The sequence below is a fragment of the Balaenoptera physalus genome, assembly GCF_965194825.1.
Source record: "Balaenoptera physalus genome assembly, chromosome: 11".
NCBI lineage: Eukaryota > Metazoa > Chordata > Mammalia > Artiodactyla > Balaenopteridae > Balaenoptera > Balaenoptera physalus.
In genome coordinates, this window is record NC_138896.1 from 76766794 (window position 1) to 76781939 (window position 15146).

Below are 15146 nucleotides of genomic sequence, written 5' to 3' on the forward strand. Positions count from 1 at the left end.
AGTGTGTAATATGAGGACAAATTGGCCTGCTGGAGGCTGACACGGTTTCCACAGTGCACTGTTTGGTCACTGAAGGCTTATTCAGCCAACATCCGCAGGGATTAGCTGTGTTGACAGGGTCTTGATGCCCTGAAATTCATAGCCATGGTTTCCTTTCGTGGACATCACTGCCTCTTCTCCCTGGGGCCACAAAGACTTCTCAGCTGCTTCTTTGCTTGCTCCCCCCCACCCCACCGCCCTCACCCCCTCATTGAATTGACCTTTCGGTTTGCATGCCTTTGGAAATACTTCTCAATCTTTCATCGTTTCCCTGATGCTGAGGTTCTGGCTCTTTCCTCATTTTTCACATATAAAACAATAAAGCCGCCCCCCATGAGCATCAGGCGTCAATGAACTGTGACTGTTCTCTAATTGAAGCCATTGGAAGCTTTCCCACCAGGGACTGGAACATTTCTTTGAATGTGCAAATGCCCCGCCATTTGCTGAGGTAGGATTTCAATGTCAAAGCTGCCCTTCAACATGCCACAATGTTCCACATGCCTATGGTGAAAAAACCATGCTTTTCTTTTCTTTTTTTTAATTATTAGCACCTTTATTATTTATTTATTTATTTATTTATTTTGGCTGTGTTGGGTCTTCGCCTCTGTGCGAGCGCTTCCTCTAGTTGCGGCAAGCGGGGGCCACTCTTCATCGCGGTGCGCGGGCCTCTCACTGTCGCGGCCTCTCTTGTTGCGGAGCACAGGCTCCAGACGCGCAGGCTCAGTATTTGTGGCTCACGGGCCTAGCTGCTCCACGGCATGCGGGATCCTCCCAGACCAGGGCCCGAACCCGTGTCCCCTGCATTAGCAGGCAGATTCTCAACCACTGCGCTCCCAGGGAAGCCCCCATGCTTTTCTTGAGGCAGTGTGAAGTGGGATCCCTGGCCCCAGGCAGTGTAATAGAGCAGTTGAGTTTGGGGTTTGGAATCAGCTGGGTCTGGATTTGAATTCGGCTTCACCATTTACCAGCTTGATGTCTCTGGGCAAGTAACTTGCCCACTGAAAACCCCTTGTCCTCATCTCTGACATGGGGTAACAGTTGTTTTTGCTTCATAAGATTGTTCCCAGGATTACGTGAAGCAATACATGTCATGGCCCAGAGTGCCTTAATAAATGGTCACAATTACCCAGGAGAGTGCTTTCCAAGGCTTCTGTGCTGCTAGCATTCGACTCAACCTTGACTCACAGGCAGGAGGGGGTCCTGACAAAAGACCAGGAGGCCTGGCCCCTCGTGCCACGCTGGCGGTACCCTTGGGCATGAAGTTGAACATTTGGATTGTGACTATCCTTAACGGCCTGCTCTTTGGGATCCCTTTCCTCCTTTGGACAAGCCCCGTCCAGCCTCACAGAACGCAGGACACTCATCCTGCCTCCTTCCTGAAAAATCTGCTTCACTCAGCCTGTCATCCTTCGTCCTTCTCTCCAACATTCTTTGAGCATCTGAGAATACAGTGGGGAAAAGTGAGGTGTAGACAACAAAGAGCCATTTAAATCTTAATGAGGGCTAAATGGTTCCTTTCTTCCTCCCTTCCTTCCCTCCCTTGTTCCTATCTGTCTACTTTCAGGTGCACAGAATTTAATAATAATTATTCGTGTGTGATACATGACCATCAACGGCTTGTATGTAGCATTCAGTCATCAATGGGTCATAATATGACAAACACCTGTGAATCTAACACTCATTCTAAGAACTGGAAAGTTTCCAGTAACTTGTATTAACCTGCATGCCTCTGTGTTTCCCAGGGACCAGCAAACTTCTTTTGTAAAGAGCCAGGTAGTAAATATTTTAGATGTTGAGGGCCATGCAATGTCTGTTGCAACTACTCAACTCTGATGTTATAGCACGCAGCCAACCACAGACAATCTGTAAACAAGTGGTGTGCCTGAGCCCCAGTAAAACTTTATTTACAGAGACAAAGCAGGTAGAGGACTAGATCGGCCCACAGGCCATAGCTTGCAAACCCTGCTCCATCCTGCTGTCTAGCCACTACTGTCACTGCTCTGCCACGGCCAGCTGTCACCCACCCCAACTGCCACTGCCCCACTGGACATATCCACCACCCTGTCTCCTTATCTGTAAAATGAGAGGGCTTGAGAGGATGATCTTTAGGCCCCTCTTATATCTAAAACCTTGTCATTCTGGTCAGAATGCTTGAGTGGGCTTGAAAGGCTTTGTACTTACAGACTTTAGGGGAGCTTGGACAAAAAATTTGAGTGTCTCTTTGGGTTACAGCAGAGCTATTTAGCCGTGTCCTGCAGGGCCCAGCTAGGGTCCTGGACTCAGAGGCCTGAAAAAGATGTATCTGTTGACAGCATAGCTGGTCGTAGGAGGCCAGGACACCTAAAGGAAAACTGCAGGCAGTCGAGGATACCTGCAGTTAAAGCCAGGCCCTGTGGCTGAAGGAGGAAGTGTACTTTCGTGGTGCTTATACTCTGAGGTTGTGTGGTCTTGGGCAAACCGTTCACTTTCTCTGAGCCTCAGCTTCCTCATCTGTGGAATGCCTACCTCACAGGAGGCAGGGAGGATCAAGGGGTACATGTTAAGTGCACGGTACAGGTCTGGTAGAGCAGATAATCAGACGTGGCATCTCCTGTAAGCAGAATGTCTTCTCGGCCCTCAAAGAGTCTTGACTGACGGCTCCCAGCTAATCTGTGAGCACCCTGGGAATACGCAGAGAGCCCCCACCACTGCTGGGCTCCTGGGAGCAGTGGCCTACCGCCCAAAGGGGCTCTCTGGTTCAGTTGACTCTAATGGTGATTCAAGATGGGCAGTGCACACTTGGAGCGGAAGGCTCCTGGACCTAGAAAGACTTTAGATGCAGGGGCTGATTGATTTATTCCATCTGACCTCAGCCCAGAGAACAAAGGGAGGCTGTGTGATCTGCATGCTAATACCTGCAGCGCCTGCCTTCTGTCCCTCCCTCCCTCGGTGAGCCAGAGCCCAGAAGTGGCAAGACAACTGTGCATGCAAAAGAATCACCTAGGAGTGACACCACACGTCAGGTGAGGTCAAGCGACTCCCGTGAGGGGCTCCTGTACCAAGATTTAGTCAGGAGCCCAGTTCCCCACACAGACCTTGCTTCAGACACACCCTCAAAGGAATATGGTGGCTATCGTTACACTGCAATTTCAAGAATTTCCTAGTTTCTGTATATTTTTATATAAATATATTTCCTATGTGCTTTTGCCCGTTTTAAGTCAGAAAGTTTCCCTATATTCTTTTGCTCATTTTAAATCTGAAAATTTCCTCACATAAATTGGTCTATTTAACATTTCACCTCCCTCCAAAAAAAAAATCAACAATTATTAACATTTAAAATGGATGGTGTCTTAAAATCCAGCAAATATGTAATAGCTCTTTCTCCCAGGTGATATTATACAGCTATTTTAAAAGAATAAGTTGGAGCTAAATATATCCACCTGGGAGGATATTCATAATAAGTTGTTAGGTTAAATAAAGCAATCTGAATAGGAATGAACATTGTATAGTTCCATTTATGTTGAAACAAACAAAAAAAAAAAACCAAAGGTGGAAGGATTAACTCTAAAATGTGCATTGGTTTGTCTGAAGATGGAGTAAGTGGGGAAGGATAGACACTAACTTGATAATACTGCTTATCTAGAGGACAGCAGTAATTTAAGAAGAAAGAGAGGAAAATTAACTTTTTTCTGTTTATACCTCTGCATATTCAACTTGCTACAACAAACATGTATTACATCTGTAATTTTAAAAATACAAAGGAAATGAGCTGACTTGTTAAAGAGCAAAAAGAGCTTCCTTTTGTTTACTGGAATATTTGAGATGGCTTATCCTCTAGTGACTAGCTGTGTTATATGTGTAAATAACATCCTTAGAGTTCAGCTCCTCTCACTCTAGGAAGATTAGCCCCAAAAGTGACATCTGTCTTTCTCTGCCAAATGATCTCCACATGTGACCAGACCTTATAACTCATAGGAGCACTTCTCCCAGTTTTAATGTCTGCTTTGGTGAAATCTTGGCAAAGTGCTCCCCCCATCCCCATCAGTGGGCCCCATCCAAAGCAGGTGCTGTGGTGATCTGACGTGGGGTAGGCAGCCAGGCCGAGTGACAGCTGCAGCCCAGGATAGCCTGGAAGAGGCCCTTGGTACCACAGAGCCATGCAGAAATTTCATTTAATTATGAAGAGAGATTTGGCACTTGGAAAATATTTCCCTAGGGTTGTGGATGACCAAACGGCACCTAGGTATAAAATTTATACAGAGCTTTTTAAAAGACCTCAGTATTATTTTCTCCTTTCTTCCTTCCTTCCTTCCTTCCCTCCTTCCTTGTTTCTTTTTTTCTTTTTCTTTTTGGTCTTATGAAACATATAGCACGAGAACTAGAAATATATATTTTAAATGGCTATCATATCATTCGTTCAGTGCTTACAATGGGCCAGATATTGCTAGGGATTTATATTAGGTAAATTATAAATCCTTAATGTAATGCAACTGCTGTAACAAATAAACCTCCAGATCTCAGTGGCTCCACACAACAACTTATTTATTGTTCTTATCACAGTCTAGCTCAGATTGACAGGGGCCAGGCTCCCGTACAGTCATTCAGGGACTCAGGCTCCTTCCATCTTGCCACTGTGCCTTCCTCTTAGTTCTCAGCGTTCTCACCATTAGCTGACTGATGGTGGAAGAAGATGAGGACCCGGCATTGGCCAGGCCTGGAAATGGTACTTATCAGTGCACTTACATTCCACTGGCCAGAATAAAATCACATGATCATATCTAACAGCAAGGGAGGCTGGGAAATGTAGTCTAGCTGTGTGTTTTGGAAGAAGAGGAGTCACAGGTGTTGGAGAGCATTAGCAGTCTCTGCCTCCACATTTTATTTGCATTATATCACTTAAAGTTGACAATAACTCACTAGTCTATAAGCTTAAGATGGTTTCTTTGATTTCTTCCCATAGTTTCTACAATACCATGTAGTATGCACATTAAATTAATGTAGAATGAATGAATGACAAAACTAAGGCACAGAAAAGTTAAGCAACTTGCTCAAAGTCTCCAGTGTATTTATTGCAAACACATGGATTGTGAGCATCCATATTCGGTAAAATATTCAGGGAACCTATAGTTTTATGTATTTTATGGCTTAAGATCTCTTTAAAAAAATACAATCCATTCTTTTTTATGGTAAGCTACAAATTTTATTATCTGGAAGTTCTAACTAGCTCAGAAGATAAAAACACGGTTCCTTTTGAGCCATTCGGTCGAAAATCAAGGCTGCCATATGGTTTCTCTAGTAAGAAGGTAGAAAGGATATGTGTACCTCCTCGTTCTTTTTTTTTTTTTTTTTTAATTTTTGGCTGTGTTGGGTCTTTTTTTTTTTTTTTTTTTAAATTTTATTTATTTATTTATTTTTGGTTGTGTTGCCTCCTCATTCTTTCTTGCCTTTTGGATAAGGTAAAAATTCAGGTTCAAGGACTTCCTAGGGTCATTCAGTTTACTTCATATGACTATCCATAGAGTTTAAATTCCTTTTATCTGGCCTTGAGATGTTTGATAAAATGAGTGGACTAGTGGATATGAAATGTGAGCCTCCAACCGCCCTAAAGCTAAGGAAGACAGTGGCCAGAATGCGTGAGACTACTTCTTAGCACCCACTTGTCTAGTGAGCCCAGGTCTGAGCTAGGGGCCGTGGGAACTAGGAAAGACACAGCACGCTGGCTCTTGGCCTTCAAAGAACTTACCAGTTTGGAGGGTGCTGTTGAGCGATTCTTACTTATTTTATCAGTCAATGCTGATCATCTCATCACCTTGCACCTGTTAACCCATGTGAAAACTGTACATGACTTGCTTGGACACCGACACTGTCCAACTCTCTGAGAACCAAGTCTCGGAAGTCCTTTGGCTGGTAGCGGAGGCAGACCTAGATGCTTTTTTGTTTTTGGTCCATCCACTATGTCAAGGTTAGAGGAAGTAGACTTCCCATTCCAATGTCTTCCCAGCCTCAGCCTCCCAGCACTTGGTTTGCCTGCATACTGGATGTATGTGAAGATAAAGATGCATTTCAGATAAGTATGATTAAAGGTAATTAGTGAGCTCATACAGCTGGTGGAATAAACACAGGCAGATGCTGGTTGATATAAAGCTAATGAAAGAAACAAAAGGATCAAGAAATATGGCAGCTTAGGAAGCCTGGCCAAGGACTCACACTGACACATTGTTTTACTTAGATCTTTTGATTGGCTACTTTTGTCCTTGCCCCAAGAATATAAATTGGAATCAAATTCATGTTCATGTTTGATTGTTTACTTATGTTACACATAAAATGAGTGTTTTGTGCAGCTCTTCTTGGTAATTTTTTATTTGCTTTTGTACTTTTATTATAACATGATAAAAGTCCAGTTTTTGAAATAGATGACAATGTGTTTTTCATATTTTCAAGTTATAGCAGTATATGTATATTGTGATGAAATAATGAATCTGTGTTGTGCCATTTTCTCTTTAAAGTTTGCTCTATGTTGGCTCTTTGCTACATGTAGCTTGAAAATGTTCTGGAAAACACAGTCGTCTCAGGCAGGATTTACATTGTAACTCAGCAATTATAGATTCCAAACTTTAGGAATCCTTTTCATTATTCCAGGCTTCATCTGCCCCATTATTTCATTTTAGAACAGTATCCCTGTTAAAAGCATGGAATCTGGAGTGAAACCATCTAGATTCAAATGCTGTCTCCAGCATTAACTGGCTCCATGACCTTGAATGAGTTATTTAATTTCTCTGATCTTCAAATTCATCGTCTGTACAAAGGAACCCAACTGGCAGATTTGTAAGGAGGGTTAAATAATATTTTAATGTAAGAATCTTAACAAAAAATGCCTTTGCACCTAACAATACATTCTCTATTAATGTGTCTGTATGACATGTATCAACTAGGCACTTAGGCTGTATCTACTTGCACTAATCTGTTTGGAACAAAAACAAGCAAATTAAATGCAAAGGAGCATTTTGCCTGTGTGACAGAGTTCTCCATCTTTTAGGATTATAAAGCATGCATGTATGTGTATGTGTATTTGCCTGGAATCATTGTCTGAGTGAATTTGTGCTCTACATATCTCTGCTTGTCATCAAAATAGTTCCACAAACAAAAGAAAGTTGGTTGTTGGTGTTGTGCGACTGCAACCTTCATGTGGGACTTTTGTTAACAAGATAAAGGTCCTGCATTGACGTTGATGCAGCTTTCATCCAGGTTTATAACAGTCAGCTTCCCATTCCGGTGCAACAGTAATGGTCTCATCCTTTCGTTTCATCCAGGAAGCCCATATTGGGTCACCTACTATGTGCACATGCTGTTATTTTTTTTAAGGTTTACCTACCAATCTTTCCTCTAGTTAGTCCGTCCTTGGTAGGAGGCCCTTTTCCCCATCCTTGAGTAATTAGAGAAAACATGTAGTCATCTCCCCAGGGCTGTTTAGCTTTCATGATGAAGCATGACTATCAGAGTTTCGAGGTTGATAGGAGTGGAAACATTTGTGTTCAACAAGCAGGCCCCTCCATGTGTTGTCAACATTTCATTTGTGATTCTAATTAGGGCCGAGGAGAAAATAAACTCAGCGTACTGCTCTCCACTGCTGTAGCTGATGTTTATAAGTTTCTATCCATGGCCCTGAGTTGCTCCTACCATGAAGGCATTTGGAAATACAGCTGCGTGCTGCTGCTGTGTGTGATGAAGAGCTAAGATGGGTAAATCTACTGGGACATTACTAAGAATGAGCAATGTAGGTGTTTACTTCTTAGAGATTGGAGTTCCTTTATTTTTTGACACTTTAAATGTTCCTGAAAGTGAAAACACCCTTATATAAAAATAGGGTATGTTTGAGGGACTCTCATTGTGACTCCTATCTCATCTCATCTTCTCTGAAAGTCTGCTATAAATTTCGTTGTGTATTATTTCTTTATTAAGGAGACATCTATTGAGTGTTCCTGACCTGTTAATCTCTGTGTTTGAGGATATTATGGGCATGAAAATAAGGCAGCAAAATAGATGGACCTACAGTCCAAATGGCCCCTACAGTCTCACAAGGAGACATACATATTTTCAAATATATGAAAAACTACAGCCATGAAAAGTGCTAGGAAGAGGAGGTACATGGCATTGTAAGAGAATATAGTCAGGGAATCTGACTTGGGAGGTTGGGGCAGCCATCCCTATGGATGTTTTAACCAGCTGAAATCTGAAGGATGGGCTAGACTTCAATGCAGAAAAGAGAAGCGATGATGAGGTAAAGTCATTCCAGGTGAAGACATGGCATGTGTAAGGCTGACAGGCCAGAGAGATGGCACAGTGCCCTAGAGCTACTGGGAGGCCAGTGTGACTACAGCATAGAGGGTGAAGGGAGAGCTCAGGCAGGCAGATCCTGGAGAAGAGGTGAAGAAGCTGGTTGTGGAGCCCCATGCCCCCCTCTTCCACTATTACTGTGTTATTGATTTTGAAAAGCTCTCTCTCCCTCTCCCCACCACACACACACCCACACACACACCCACACCCCACACACACACCCCTCTGCAAGAATGCTGCTTTCTGTTGTGCAGGTCGGGATTAGAGTCCTGCACTGAGCCCTATACTGTATGTTGGGAGGTGCTGTCACTTCACAGGCAGTGTCCTTTGTCAACTCCACCATCTCACCGTAACTAAAGAGATGCATCTTGCTGTCCTTCATATGCTTCTTGGGAGAGGTAGAGAGGATTGCAATTTTGCAAGCATTATGAAATCTCAGTACACATATCTCAAACCCTGAGCTTTTCCTTATAGATTGTGGCTGTGGGCGAATCCATTCCGCGCATGCCTGAGGGGCTGCAGGATGGAGTCGTCAGCCTCCCCACACAGGGAGTCAAGGAGGAGTCGGCCCCGCTGGGGCACTGAGGCTACTTTGATGGAACAGAGCTTTCCCTGCTGGGTAATCCTGTGCATGTAAGTGTGGATGTGATACCTAGCAGTCCAGGGGTGGCAAATAGGTGCTTGAGGTAACATTTGTGGGCCCAGGTGGTCCCACGCAGCAACCCCATGGAGCCCAGCATGGCCTTAGAATCCTTTCCAGCCCAGTAGTCGAGACAGACAACAAACAGCAGACAACTGGTGGCATCCTGCTAACATAATCCTAGTTGCTGTTCCTGAAGCAGATCCTTGCCATTCTCAGAAGTGACTGATAAGTCTGGAATACAAAGCCAAGGGCCAATTTGCTGAGGGGAGAATTTGAATCACGCCCTAGGAAGCTACTGACTGATCCCACCTACTCCTCCAGCTTCTACATCTTGATGTAAACTTGGTATTTTCTCCTTGTCCTTGTGAACATGGTAATTTTTCTACAGTGATAAAAATAAGCTCTTTATTTTTTAAAATGGACTTCAAAAATGACAGACAAATTATTAGGACACACTCAAACAGAAGTTAGGTTTGTGGTCTGTGCATTTGCACAGGAAACCCCTGGATGCACTAGAAATATGATCAAGTCAGGGGATGGCACAGGCATTTTGTGTTTCTCAATTTGGGCATGTGGGTGATCCCCAGGTAGAGCTCCTTGTGATTGCCAGGTGTCTGCTGGGAGTGGCAGGTCAGCAGTGAGCTCATGTGGGTTATCTTGCTGAAACTTCCCCAGCAGAGCAGGTCCACTGGCTTAAGAAAATGAAGTACCTGGTCCAGAAGAAGTCCATCTGAAAGGGTAACAAAGGTTGGACCACACACTGGGACCAAGAGGAAACTGAATCTAATTTCCCGGTTTTTTCTCTACTCTTCCATCACATTAGAGGCGGCAGAGTGTTATTATTAGCAGCTTATTCTTTGTTTAGTTCCTCCTCTGTCTTGAAGTTCAATTGCTCTGACTGACACAGTAAGTCCCTAAATTCTCAGGGCTGAATTGAAACATCTAAAACTCATAGAAGACTCAGAAAGTCTCTGGCACATGGTGCTTTACCTGGAGACCATCATGAGTTCCTCCTCCATTCCAGGAGTGAAACTATTATTTTCTACATCTTACTGAAGGAAAACCTGAATCTTAGCCAGGGTGTCACTTGCCAGAGATCAGTTTGTGAGTAGTAGAGTGGGGACTTGAGCCTGCATTGCCTGATTTCAAAGCCTTTTAACTCCCGTGTTCTTTTATTGCATCTTATTCTTCCCAGCCCCTTACCCTTCATCAGCAAAGGAAGGGCCCTAAAAGAGACTTAGCTCAGACACAACGGACTTGGTAGAATAATCCGCTCACCCCTACCCAGCAAGACCTCTGCCTTTGTAGGTCTCCATTGCCCATTGCTTCTCGGGGCCAAGGACCACCAAGAGAAGAGGACAGCTTGCCGCCTGTCTGTTCTGGGAAAGCGTCCTGGGGCCAGAGGTGAAGACAGCAGGGCACATTGTGCATGGAGCTAGCGTTAATCTGGTCCATCCCCTGAATGGCACTATCAGTCAGATCTCGGCCATATTTGTCATGGCTGCTCCCCTGTTCAGAAGCTGCCCCCACAGGCCCCACCCTCTCTTCATCGCTGGGCAGCTAGGGGAGAACTCCCTTTGATCTCTAGACTGGTAGCAGGAAAAGCATGACATTTCGTGGGCTTCCTCCTGCACCTCTGCCAGGCGGTTGTTTGGACAGCCACATGAACAGAGCCCCTTGGTCACGCTGGCTTTAAAACATCCAGACTCAAGACAGAGGAGCATGGCATGGGAGAAAGTAGAAGTGTCACGGTCACTGCCTTCACACTGAGGGATTCTCGGTCATAATGCAGAGGAGAGGATACTGGGACTCAGATCTGAGCAGATAAGCAGCTCTAAAAAAGGAAGAAGATGGAGAGGATGGCAGTGACCTGACCGCCATCCCACTGGACAGCTGGCCTTCCAGGGTCAAGAAAGAACCACACACTTGCCACGTTGGTTTATAGCCTTGATCTGCAACTCCACGCCCTGAATAAAAGGTGTCGGCCTGGAAACAGATCAGCTAGCTTTTGAGATATGTCCATAGTTTAAAAAGTAAGACAGGTAGCTCTTGGGAGACTGTGACTCTTTTCTACTTATCCTCCTTCACAAAGGAAAGTTTTCGAGTCAAGTAATTCTGAATAGGGAACATTTGTCTTTTAAAAATATATTCGACTTCCCTGTAGTATAGTATACTTTGATGTATTAAAATACAGCTCGCCCACTCAAATTACTGCTTCGGTGCCTATTGCTATAAAATTAAACTATTCCTCGCTGATATTTTATTAAGCTCCACCAGCATTTCACATGCAGACATCTCACAGAGCTTCGGGCCATATGTTTTATATGCTGTCAGGGTGAACTCTGACTTTAGTCCGTAAAGCCCCCTTCCCCTGTATCTTTATATAGTGCAGCATTTTCAAAAACTTTGCTTCAGGCTACACCCAAATTGTGGACTGATGGAAGTAAACGTCTCTGATTGTGTGGGTGTGAATACCTAAGAAGGCAAAAAAAAAAAAAAAAAAAGATTGTTTTATGAAAAGTTCTTGTTTCCTGGACATCACTTTTACATTTATTCTGTATTTGATATTATTATTTTTTCACCATTTTTGGGGGGAGATGGAATTTTTTTGAAACCATATGCAAAAAAGTGTATGCATTTATGCACAATGAGATCAGCTCTCTAGCAGGGAGCTAAAGGTATCTGTATGTTTGCATTTTGAAAAATCGATGAGTATAGCCATAAATGCCGATCCTTTTAACAAGACTAACTTTGTCATTTAATAAGGGAGATTATTTCATAGATTTAAAACCAGTTAACACATTTAAAACTTGATAAGACAAGGCAATCCTGGTATGTTTCCTGTTCTCCAGTGATTAAAGCAAATCGAACGCTGAGACTAGGGGAGGTTTTCTCATGGTAAGAGTAATGCCATGAATGTTTCTCCTGGTAATGCAATTAGGAAATATTGGCCCCAGTTAATGTAACTTAAACAAAACATGTTGTCCTCGTCAAACTTGTTCAAGTTGTTAAACAGGCAAAGCCTTGTCCAAAAAGTTAAAAAACAGGGGCATATAGTGTTTCCATGGAAACTCTGTTAAAATACTGATTTGTGGATATGATCATAATCAGCCCCATAATCTAATATGACTGAATTAAATGAAAAAGAATCTCAGTTATGAAGTAAGCCCCCTGTGCAAGAGTGTTCTTACACATGCAGAAAACATATGGATCCTGAAGGACGTTATTTTCAAACTACTTATTGGCGCAGGGATGGACCGTTAAGACTTTGGTTTTGTCTGTCGCGTTTCTCCCCCTTCATTCATTGTTCCTCTTTTTATAATGCTGGAATTATGCGGGGGAGCAGTAAATAAAGTCTTGATGACATTTGGATTTTTTAATATCATTGCTCCCCACACAACACTCCATATTGTTTTCATTGTCTTTTTTGACAAAAGAAGATAACCCATATTATTTAACCACTTGTGGGACGTTACGAGATTAGGTTTTATTAAGGTAATAATTTCTTTCCACTAGTGGGATCTTGGTGGAAGATCTATTCCAACCAAATTTTAACGATTCAGCTTCAAATGAATGGCTTTGACCTCTAGGGGAAAGGGCCCATGCCGAGGGTTGGGGTGAGTGTCCCTGGGACTCTGGGCAGAGACTTCAAGGACATGCGCTGGCCTCCCCGCCACACAGTTCCACGGCTCAGTTTGCACCTGTCTGGGCTGCAGTAAAAATGGAAACTGCTCACCATGGGATAAACTTCAGCCTGGTACCATAGCAAAGACAGCTGTCTTTCAGCAAACTTACTTGATTTATTTGGCAGTTGTTCCACCCAGAGACAGTCACGGGTGGTATTGGTGGGATCAGTTTCCTTCTCGAAAAACTATGTCCTTGGTCATGTACGAACTTCAAATGGGGTTTACCGTGTGATTATTAGCAAGAGCCCGGCAATCATTTGCACCTTAGCTTTGCATCCTAGAGCATCTGTAGAAAGGCTCTGTGATAGGGCAGTGACTTGCGAATGCATCCCCGAACAGGTGTGTCCGTACATCTCACACCAGTGTAGTCTCTGGATGTGTGGGGCATGTTCTAAGGTCACAGCATGTCTGAGATTTACTTTTTGGACAGAGATGTGCTAAGCAGTCAGACAAAGCTCAGAGATTCAGACCCTGACCCAAGGAGCAGAGACTGACTTCTCCCTATGTTCTCCCATCCACCTCCCAGAGCGGTTTTGCCTTCCAGGTATGCACACCTCTTCTTATTTGGGCACAGAGAGGAATAAACAATGAGAAAAGTAAGTCAGGTCTGAGAATTGCGCCAGGAGCTTGAATCTGCTGATTATTTACTCCCCTTAACGTTTCACTCTTATTTCGAATTAACTTGGGTTTATAGCAAAATAATGTATGAACACAGTTTTTAAAAATTAAATAGTACTAAAAAGAAGCTTACAAAGAGAAAAAGCAGGCCCTTGACCCACCACTCCCCCTCCACTCCCAACCCCTAGCCCCACTTCCTAGAGACAACAGCTTCCACCTCTCTTAGCAGCTCTATTTCTCATTAGCAAATTGAAATTACTGGGTTTTATTTAATATCAGAGATTACTCATTTACTTCCTTTAATACCGGGTACTTTGGATTTCTTAGACCAGCTCTTCTTACCTTCTCACTATTCCACCAACACAGCTGCATACCTATCTCATAGTTTCTGATTAATTAGATAGTGATTATATTATTAAGCCCATGTATGTATATTCCCTACTGTGTTAAATTGTATGCTATTGTGTGTTTTCTTTTTTATATTTTTCCCTGGACTGAAAAATCTGTGTGCCTTTTTATTTGCTTAGTTTTCCTTCAACCCATCCCTATTTTTCCCCCACGTGTTTCATCAGATATCTCAAATGCCTATTATGACTATTTCCTAGCTATTCAGTTTTCTGCTTATTTCGTCATTCTTTGGAGAGACCTTGCTCCCTGCACCTGCTGCCATCCTGTTCCAGTCTGGATAGTTGCCCCCCAGTCCTGCTGGGCAGCTGGGTTCCTAAGTTTTCCCTTCACCATCTTCCTCTGCTGTAACCCTCTTTATCCTAGAGCCATGTCTTCCTTTTTTTCTGACTTAATTACTCATTTTGCTCACATTCTCCAGTAGTTTTCTTAGAAAGGGAGAGAAAATGTTTTCAGCCCTTATAGCATTAAAAACACCCTAATTCTGCTCCTATACATAATTATCATGTGGCTGGGTATAAGATTCTGCACTGGAGATCATTTTCCCTCAGAATTGTGAAGGCATTGCTCCATTTTCTTTTGACCTCCAGTGTTATTGTTAAGAAGTCTGATGCCATTCTGATTCCTTTGATATGACCAAGTTTGCCCAACCTCCATCCCAGAAGCTTTCAGAATGTACTCTGGGTCTCTAGTGTCCCGAAATACCGTGTTGTTGTGGGTCCCCCTCACTCATTGTGCTGGGCATTTTGCAAGCTCTTATGATTTAGAAATGAATATTCTTCAGTTCTAGGAAGTCTTCTTATGTTATTTTTCCAAGTCTGTTTGTTTTATTTATTTTTCTGAGAGATTTTCTTTTTCCAACTTTTTTTTTTGCTCTTAAACATGTTTGACACTTTTCTTTTAAATTTCCAAGAGTTCTTTTTTACAGCAGACTTTTGTTGTTCCAAGGACACAATGGCATCTTTGATCTCTCAGAATATATTTTCTAAAGTTGTTGGGTTGTTTTCCTGCTATTTGTGCTATTAACTTGAACTCATTTTTTTCCTGCTGGTTTCTGTCTTTCTTTTTCGTGTTAAAGTCTCCCCACAAATATGTGTGGCCTAAGTTCTTATTTAGCAGTGAGGCACCAAAATGCTGATTGAAAATTTCCCCACCAGTGGGCTTTACTGTTGGGTGAATCAATGGGAACCCAGCCAATTTGGGGAATGGGAATATGCTAGCAACTCTAAGACTCACTGTTGAATGAAAAGAGGTCCAGAAGGGGAAAAGTAGAAGCGATGTGAGGGACAGAAGCAGTGTGAGGGATAGAAGCAATGTGAGGAACCATTAACAGCAGGAAAGAAGATGAATATAACCATTCCAGTGGATAAGAAAAATTAGAAGTGTAATTTAACAAAGAAGAAAAGCAGGTTCACATGCACTAATGCCTTGCTCCAGAATAC

General features: G+C 43.0%; 1 protein-coding gene across 2 annotated transcripts in view; it reads left to right on the plus strand.

Annotated features, from left to right (window-relative positions):
- Window positions 1-15146, plus strand: part of CACNA2D3 (calcium voltage-gated channel auxiliary subunit alpha2delta 3) — an 800023-nt gene that overhangs the window by 660719 nt on the left and 124158 nt on the right. The window lies entirely within an intron of this gene.